This window comes from Mauremys mutica, chromosome 8 (genome assembly GCF_020497125.1).
Source record: "Mauremys mutica isolate MM-2020 ecotype Southern chromosome 8, ASM2049712v1, whole genome shotgun sequence".
NCBI classification, from domain to species: Eukaryota; Metazoa; Chordata; order Testudines; family Geoemydidae; genus Mauremys; species Mauremys mutica.
In genome coordinates this window covers 99,973,876-99,982,806 of record NC_059079.1, presented here as the reverse complement: position 1 = coordinate 99,982,806, position 8,931 = coordinate 99,973,876, and the positions used below count along the sequence as shown (strand labels likewise).

General features: G+C 42.7%; 1 long non-coding RNA gene across 1 annotated transcript in view; it reads right to left on the bottom strand.

Annotated features, from left to right (window-relative positions):
• LOC123376219 overlaps window positions 1-8,931 on the bottom strand; it is a 36,978-nt gene that overhangs the window by 22,264 nt on the left and 5,783 nt on the right. The gene's annotated exons all lie outside the window — the stretch shown is intronic.

The following is an 8,931-nucleotide window of genomic DNA, read 5'->3' as shown; positions in this document are numbered from 1 at the left end:
ATTTCTTTCTAAAAACAAATGGAAAAATAAGTAATAAAATATATTTAAAAATGCCAAAGGCTGTTTTTCAATTTCATTAAGACATTGTGAATCTCAGTCCACCTCTTATGCTTTTTATCGAGGTTGCATTGATTCCGAAAGAGCCATAAAACATTAGTGAAAGAAGCTTAAGATACATAGCAGCAGTGGATATCCTGAGAATGTCATTTATGGCCAATTCAATTCTCACTGACCTCAATAGAAATTGGACTGGACCTTAAATCTAGAGAACCAGCCTATGTGAAAATGATATACATTCCCAGTGCAGTGGATATGACGGTCTTTGTGAGTGTTATGTTTAATACTACTAGGGGTTGCAGGGTAAAGCACCCAAGTTCAGGAAATAGTGTACAATAAAATAAAATGAAGGGTTTCTTCTAACAGTAAAATAAGATCATCATGGAATCCACATCCCACTGAAGTTTGATGTCAGTGATATTTGTGATACTTACAAAATATCAACCATCCACAGTACAGCCTAATGTTTTATTACACATAGGGACAAATACTGCTTGATTTTCTCATTTATTCATTTAAATCAGTAGGACTCACATGTACAAGGTGAGCAGGATTTAACTCAGTAGGCGATCTGTAACCTTTGTATTTCCTGACTTTAGGAGTGGAAGCCTGGCTCACTGGAATCAAGGGACAGGATTTTACCTCAGGTGTTTAGAGTTGTTAACATTAACATAAATGTTTGCATGTAATATACTTGTCCTCATTCAATACACGCTGTAGACACAAGCATGTACATAACAAATGAACATACTAATATAACAGACAACCTGAGTACATTACTATGACTAACAATATCTATGTAATTTGAGGACTTGAATTATTATTTTAAAGTCAATTATAGAGCTTATGAGAAACGTCTAATTAGCAGCACTGTGAGCTGGCATCCTCCATTGAAAGTATTATTATTGCATAAGCAAATGCAAGGGACGTTTACCTTGACATCTTTCTATTTTCATCAATGTGCCCTACCACTAAACCATTTGATTTTTTGTAAAACTGGTGCAAACGGATTTTTCCTCCACTAGTTTCAATGACACTGAGAATTTTTCCATGTTCTAGTGGAAAAGCAACTGCCCCACATCCGGCTCAGGCCATGTCCCATACGTTGGCAGCCAAAAGGACACCAGATCTACTGACGGTCAAGCTGCACTACGGTGCCAGAGTGGCACATGGCAGCTGGAGTGCAGGGTGAGATCTAGTCCACTGCCTGGAATGTTTTGTGCAGTTGATGAAAAATCATCATAGTTGCCTTGTACGTAAAATAAAATGGGCTGTGACAGGCTTAGGCAACTTGTCACTAACACACCATCCATCTATAGCCAACGTGGTGTGTTCAGTAGAGCATCTACAGCTAATGATGATAATGAGATAGGCATCTGCTTCTCCAGAACATGCCCCAAACATGTAACTTTATTTGTAGAATACGAGAATGTGTGTTCTAAATGGTCTCCATTACATTAAACTGGGTAACTTGATGGAAATCTGACAACAAAAATCTAAGGCTATGTCTACACTACAGCTTATGTTGGCATAACTTATGTCTCTCAGGGGTGTGAATAAACCACCCCCCTGAGCAACATACGTTACAATGACATAAGCGCTTGTGTGCACGGCGCTATGTCGGCTGGAAAGCTTCTGTCGCCGACACAGCTTCTGCCGTTCGTGGAGGTGATTTTATTATGCTGACGGGAGAGCTCTCCCCCATTGGCATAGAACATCTTCACCAGACACGCTGTAACGGCGCAAATGCACTGATACAGCTATGCCACTGCAGCACTGTACATGTAGACATATGCCTAGACTCTTATCCTTGTCTTTGCCTTTAACCTCAGCAGCAACCAAAGGGCAAAGCATTTCAGGGAATCTCTGCACCTCAGCAGAACAATTTCCACACAGAGCATCAAGGCTGTCAATGAAGCTATGCTGTGGTTGATTTGATTCTCTTGTTAATACTGCAGCTGTTAAAAATATGAGTTTTCTAGAACCTAGGTTGAACGAACACCAGACTTAAGCTCTCAGTGCACTGGTCCACAAAAAGAAAATGTGTAAGCCAGACTGTAACCTTATAATAACTGTAAAGTCAGCACTAGTTCAAATCACATGGTGTCTTTAAATAGTCTCTCTTTCTTTTCTGTATCTTTCAACAAAGGTTGCGCATAACTCTCTTCCAAAAATGTATCTGTATTAAATAACCAAGCAAATGCCTGTTTTAGCCAAAGGACCTGGTCAGTTTCAGATAGAAGAAAATAGTTAGGCGCTTCCTGATGCCAACTTCAGCAGAGAAGGGTGCCTGCTCTCATTGCAATATAGGATGAATGAGAGTATGTTGCTCATCATGTTTTGCAAGTACTAGAGGAAGATGCTTTCCTTTCTTAAATCTACTTTTTGCATGTAGCTATCCCTATGACTGCTTAGCCCACATGCTCTCAATTGGAAACCTTCCACTCAGTGCCAATGGTAGTAGCTTTCTAAAAACACTGAATTATTTACCCAGTTCAGTTCATAATCAAAATGCAAAACAATTATCTTTAAACACAACCCCTCGGAAATGCTATATTTTTAATTTTCCAAGGAAATTAATGGTCATGAAAAGTCCCCAAATGACAGTCCTGGGGCTTAAAGTCCTCTCTCTGTCCACGGAATGGTTGAGTACAAGGAACGTTGTTATATGCAGTGTTGTTGTAGCTGTGTCAGTCCCAGGATACTAGAGAGAAAAGGTGGGTGAGATATCATCTTTTATTGGACCAACTTTTGTTGATGAGAGAGACAAGCTTTTGAGTCATACAGGGGTCATGTCTGACATTTTTACTGAGAATTATATACCTTATAGAGACCATCCACTTGTGCCAGACTAGCTTATGGAAAATTCCTCTGTATTCTAATATCTAGCACAGGATTGCCTTTTGCTAGAAAAAGTTTTTCTTTGTTTGTTTGTTTGTTTTGTTGTTGGTTTTTTTGTTTGTTACTAGAAGCACCCTTGGCAGTGGTCTCCAAGTGTATTTAAATTATAGGGGAAAATGTTTGTGAATGTGAACCAATTTTGCAAGCTCTGAAAATCACATCTGTAGTTTGCAAAGTTCATAAAGCCTCCAAGGCTACGAGGTGTGTCAATCTCTACTAGTGAGCCTTCACTCATAATAAGAAATAATGTCTGTCAAGCACTAGAGATGTCAGCTATTTCCCAACAGCTGAAACACTCCTGGTTAAACATTTAAAAAGAATAAAAACACATTTAAAGTAATTACACCCCCCTGTTCTACTGGTCTGGTCTCCACTGCAGTGTTGTCCATTCCTGTGTATACAAATATACAAACACGATCTTAATGTCCTTTGAAATGCATAGATTCGTAATCAATTTACCATCCAATGGGTGAAATCCTGACCTCAGTTGAGTCAATGGCAAAAACTGCCGGTAACCACAATGGGGACATGGTTTCCCCATTGACTTTAATGAGATTTCATGGGGTAACTAAAAGCAGGATATGACCCACAGTACTTATAGGAAACAGAACACCAACTTCATCTCATGTGCATTTGAGAGCCATATCACTCCGTTTTCAGAAGCCAAGAGGCACCTGCAGCACAAGTGACAGTAGAAAATAATCTATAAGAATTCAAAAGTATGGATGGTCAGGAAGGTTGAATGGGAAAACATTTAATTCCCCTTTCTCAGAGTGTGGTGCTGCAGCTTCCTTTGATCCTGCTGTTCTGATGCCAACCGTGGTTGTTATGCTTGTATTGACAATAAAGAAGAGTGAGCTACTGCTAAAGTAGAAAGAAGAGTGTCTCCACTGGCCCAATCCAGTGGGAGGTATAACCAATTCATGTACAGAATGTGATAAATACTGTATGTATAGTATAACATATGTCATATATACCTTATATAACTGTGTGTGTTAAGCTACACATGTTTCACAGATTTCAGTGTGATACCCAGACCCACCTGGATATATGGTCCTAAAATATAAACTATGAGCCAGCCTCTATCCCCAGCTACAGCTGTGCAACCCAAGAGTCCTGCTGCTGTATGGAAAGCAGGTAGTTGAACTGTCGTTGTTAAATGGAGCCATTGGAAGCACATTTTGGAGACTGTAAATCCAAAACATATAAAATATATATTAAATAGCAGAAAGCTGAATTGGCTTGGTCAAAAGGTAATTTTTCTTTTCATAGATACATAGATTTTAAGGCCAGAAAGGTCCATTGGATTATTTGGCCTGTGTTGTACAAGTGGCCAGGCTTTAGATTTGCATTCAGTTACCCCTTTATTGAGCCCAATAACACATGTTTAAGTAAAGCATGTCTTCCAGAAAGGCATCCAGTCTTTATTTGAAGACTTCAAGAGTTGGAGAATCTCTTCCCTGGGTAGTTTGTCCCAGTGGTTAATCACCCTTGCTAAAAATGTGTGCCTTAGTTCTAATTTGAATGTGTCTGGTTTTAACTCTTTTGTCATAACCAAACCAATTCAGCATAAATTCTACATGCTTCACATGAGCTCATCTCGCAATTATTTTTAGCATCTTCACCAACCTGTAGACATGAGCTTACTTTGGCAAAATAAAAACCAGGAGTGTGCAATGATAAAAAACACCCAAACCACGCCCTAAGTACAATGCTTTAAATGTTCATCATCCACTCTCCACCCTTCTATTTGGCATCGCATATCAGCTGGGCTGCATTCATTTAGCAATTATGCTATCGGGTTCTGTTTTAATAAGAGCACCAGTGTAAATCAAGCAGCTGCACTGAAAGTACACGACAATACAGGAAAACCTTGCCTTGCCTTTTTTTCCGCATGAGCACTACATGGGATTAGTAACATTATACAGAGCCTTTCAGCACTTGCATGTCACTTGTTCATATATGGTCTAGGTCAGTGATGGCCAAAAGTTTATTAACAAGCGATAGTCGTTCAGTGACCTCTGTGAAATGAGTTGATGCTCTAAGTCCAAGTCTTAGTCTCCAGATGTCCGCTATGCTTACTGGGGAGCTCTTTAAATCAAACCACTGAGACTCACTAGTGAGCAGGGCTTAAATTCAGCCACAGCCAAATATTTTCAAACCTGCGGGAGGCCTGGCACCTCCCACAAGGCAGAAGCCCCGAAGCCTCAACGCGCTCTGCGGGACTAAAGCCCCAGTGCCTACTGCAGGGTTAAAGCCCTGAGCCCCATGCCCCAGCGCACCCTGTGGGGCTGAAGCCCCTGCATCCCCCCCAGCACACGGCTAAAGCCCCAAGCCTTCGCACCCTCTCCCATAGGGCTAAAGCCCTGAGACCCCCCCACTCCAGCTAAAGTCAGGAGCCACAATGGATGGGAGGAGGGGCTCAGGGAAATAATCTCTGAGGGAGGGTTAGCTCAGTGGTTTGAGCACTGGCCTACTAAACCCAGCATTGTGAGCCCAATCCTTGAGGGGGCCACTTAGGGATCTGGGGCAAAATCAGTACTTGGTCCTGCTAGTGAAGGCAGGGGGCTGGACTCAATGACCCTTCAGGGTCCCATCCAGTTCTATGAGATAGGTATATCTCCCTATATTATTATTAGAATTTAAGCCCTGCTAGTGAGGGTGTATATAAACTAAGAGCTTCACTGACCACGTTTGTACTGTGTGACTATTCCTACAGCGCTAACTACATTTCTCTAGTCCTGTCAGAGCACACAATGGGCTCAGTGTTAAACCAGGGTTGGTATCGCTAGAGACATTCTTTTAATTGGTTGTTCCAAAGTCCAGGTCAGGAATCTGGGAGCTGATATCCCCAGGATATAACAGCGCCCATTTCACAAAACAAACACCACCACAATTATTGGCACTAGCTGGACACACCTTCTTCTTGGTAATCCCAGCAAAGGAGTTAAGCAGAGAACGTGAATGGAAAGCAAATTACCCTCACAGCCTTAGAGCTAGTCTGACCTGGTCATAAATTGGCTAACTGGTGGGAGAATGGTAAGAAACCTTTTATGGCCACTCAATAGACTGTACCTGTTGTGTGGAGAAACGGGAGGACCTTTCTAGCAAAGGCATCAGTCTGGAACCTTCCAGAAGCATTCATATTTATTCACTGCTCTTTCAAAGCATCAATTCTACATGTTTCCAAGCTCCAAAATGTGCTTCCCATAGGTTCTAAATAAATCTAGCCCACCTTTTTCAAAGCTGGCTGCCTAAAGTTAGGCTTCTAAACCCAGAAGTACTGAGCACCCACAACTTCCACTGAACTCAATGGGAGCTATAGGTACTCAGCATCTTTGAAAATCAGGCCATTTTCAGTTAGACATCTACATGTGGAATTAGGAGCCCAACTCCCAGCTCTGAAAAATGCTGCCTGGAGTGACTTTGGTAAATTGCTGAGTTTAGATTTCGGCATTCCATACTTTTCACACTGCCTGCTTATCAAGCTTCCTTCAGTGGATTGTTGTGTGTGGCCAGATCAGGTATTTTTGAAAGCAGCCTGTGCCTCAGTCTAGCAGACCAATCCAAAATGGACTTCCTAGATTTTTCTTTACCAGACATAACACAGACCAGAATAGGAACTGTGATTACCATTACCTGAGAAATAAACAGTCTGCAGCTGCAAAAGCAAGCTCCAAACAGCTTATCGCTAGAACATCTGACCATACTGTGCAATATGTATAATAATCATCCCGAGTTTTTACATCCTATTCATGGCTGGCCGGCAACAATGTATTGTGTCACTTTGCATTAGAGGCTGCAGGCGTTGGTGATGTGAGGCTGCCTTCCTCAGCACAGTGAAAGACATATCAGAGTTCATCCCAGGGCTCTTCCAGATGTGTTTGTGAACCTGAGAGGGGATTTTGCCTTCAAGTAAATCGGCATGCCGTTAAAATACTGGCTCTATGTTTTACTAGTTAAAAAATTCAATTTATGAAATCACTTAGTGTGAACAGGAAGAATGGTCTCAAGACACCGATCCAGACTCCATTCCCGACTCCGGCACAAGTTTCCTGTATGACCTTAGGCATATCAGGGACAGATTTTTAAAAGTATTTAGGCACCTGAAGATGCAGATAAACAATCACCTCAGCACCTAACTCGCTACCTAACTCGCTACGGACAATTTTAGAAATCCCATCTTTGGGATTTAAAACACCTTAAAATACCTTTCAAATATTTACTCTCAATCTCTCTGGGTACGTCTACATGCAAAGAAAAACCCACACCTGGCCCATGCCAGCTGACTCGGACTCACGGGGCTCAGGCTGCAGGGCTGTTTCATTGCTGTATAGACTTCTGGGCTCTGGCTGGAGCCCAAGCTCTGGGACCCTTTCACCTCGCAGGTCAGTTTCGATACACTTTTTAAAAATGGCATTTAGCGCTCATATTAGCTAGTGCTACATGATCCAGAGCAGTGTGAGAGGGCCAGGAATATGTAAAAGGGAACTTTGAAATGACTCAGTCAGCTGGTAGCAAGCCCCTATGTTATGGAATCCAAGTTCATTAAATCCCAGACCATCTCTTTATTACAACACACAAGTTGCACAGCTGAGGCCCCATCTTTTGTTTTTCATGCTATTAAATATGCTGACTAGTGGCCAACGTATTTTTCAATAAATATAGTTGCATGGGAGGGTTAGTGATGATATTAAGGGAATTTTCTTGAGAAAGAAGAGCTGAAGGGACATCTAGTGGTGACAGTGAAAGTCTGCATCCATTTTGGACAAGATTTTGGAGACACCTTTGGAGTATTTTCTCTATAAACCAGACGGCCATTGCCTGTTTCTGATGAGATCTGGGCTGCCTGTCATGCACCAGATCTTTCATCTCTGTTTGATATCTAAGGGGCATCTCTTGGAGCTCCCTCTCCAAGCCCCAAACACAATGAAAAAGTGGCATTTTCACTTCATCACGAGGCACAGTTGAAAGCCATTCAGGGTACCACACACACACACACACCTGGGTTGCAACATGGACAAGGAAATGGGCTCATGGAGGGCACGACCAGCCAGTAGATCCCCTGGACACAAACCTTCACAGCAGGAGCTGCAAGGCCATTCTACACCCTCGGCAGTGGTCATGATTTTGATGCTCTGGGCATTACTGCATGTTGTGGGGCAGATTCCTTCCCCAGCCACCATCTAGTTTCACCAACCAAAGTCCTTTTACTGTGGCTTTGCTCACATACCAGGATCTTGGCCAATATCCAGCAGCATATGAAAACTTTCCACCAATGCTGACCCTGAAATTCCTGCACAATGTCCTCTTCCTCCTCCCTTCTCTGTCCCACCGTGATGGCAGTCAGGCTTCCCCACCACCACTCCTTTTATAATTCTGGAATCGTTACCCTGTGGTAGTGCCCTAAGGCCCTTTGAGGCTACACCTATTCTACAAACTAGGGCTGTCATTCCAGCTCGGGTTGACATACTTGCACCAGCTCTCATCTTTCCTGACATGCTAAAAATAGGGGTGTAGCTGTGGTAGTGTGAGCAGTGGTAGCACAGGCTAGAAGCCCTAAATACATACCCCGGGGGGGTTCAGTGGGTTTGTACTTAGCACAGCTAGCTCATGCCACCACTGACCTGGCTACCATGGCTACACTACTTTAGTGTGCTTGCTCAATGGGAGTCTGTCTACCCAAGCTGGGAATCACCCCCCTAGCTCCAAGTGTAGACATAGCCTGAGTTTCTGAGGACAGAAAGTGACTTCCTCTCTTCCCCCGCCCTCCTTCTCTTTAAATGGAAGAACCTGGTTTCACTTAGTAGGTATTAGTATGGCTTGATTAAACCACCGGGAAGGAACAAGGACCAGGACAGGGAACATTTTAAAGACATGAGAGACTGCACGATGTAGTAGCTAGAGCACTGACATGCCAGGAGATGTGTGTGTGTGGGGGGTCTGTTCCTGGGTCTGCCACTGAGCTGATGC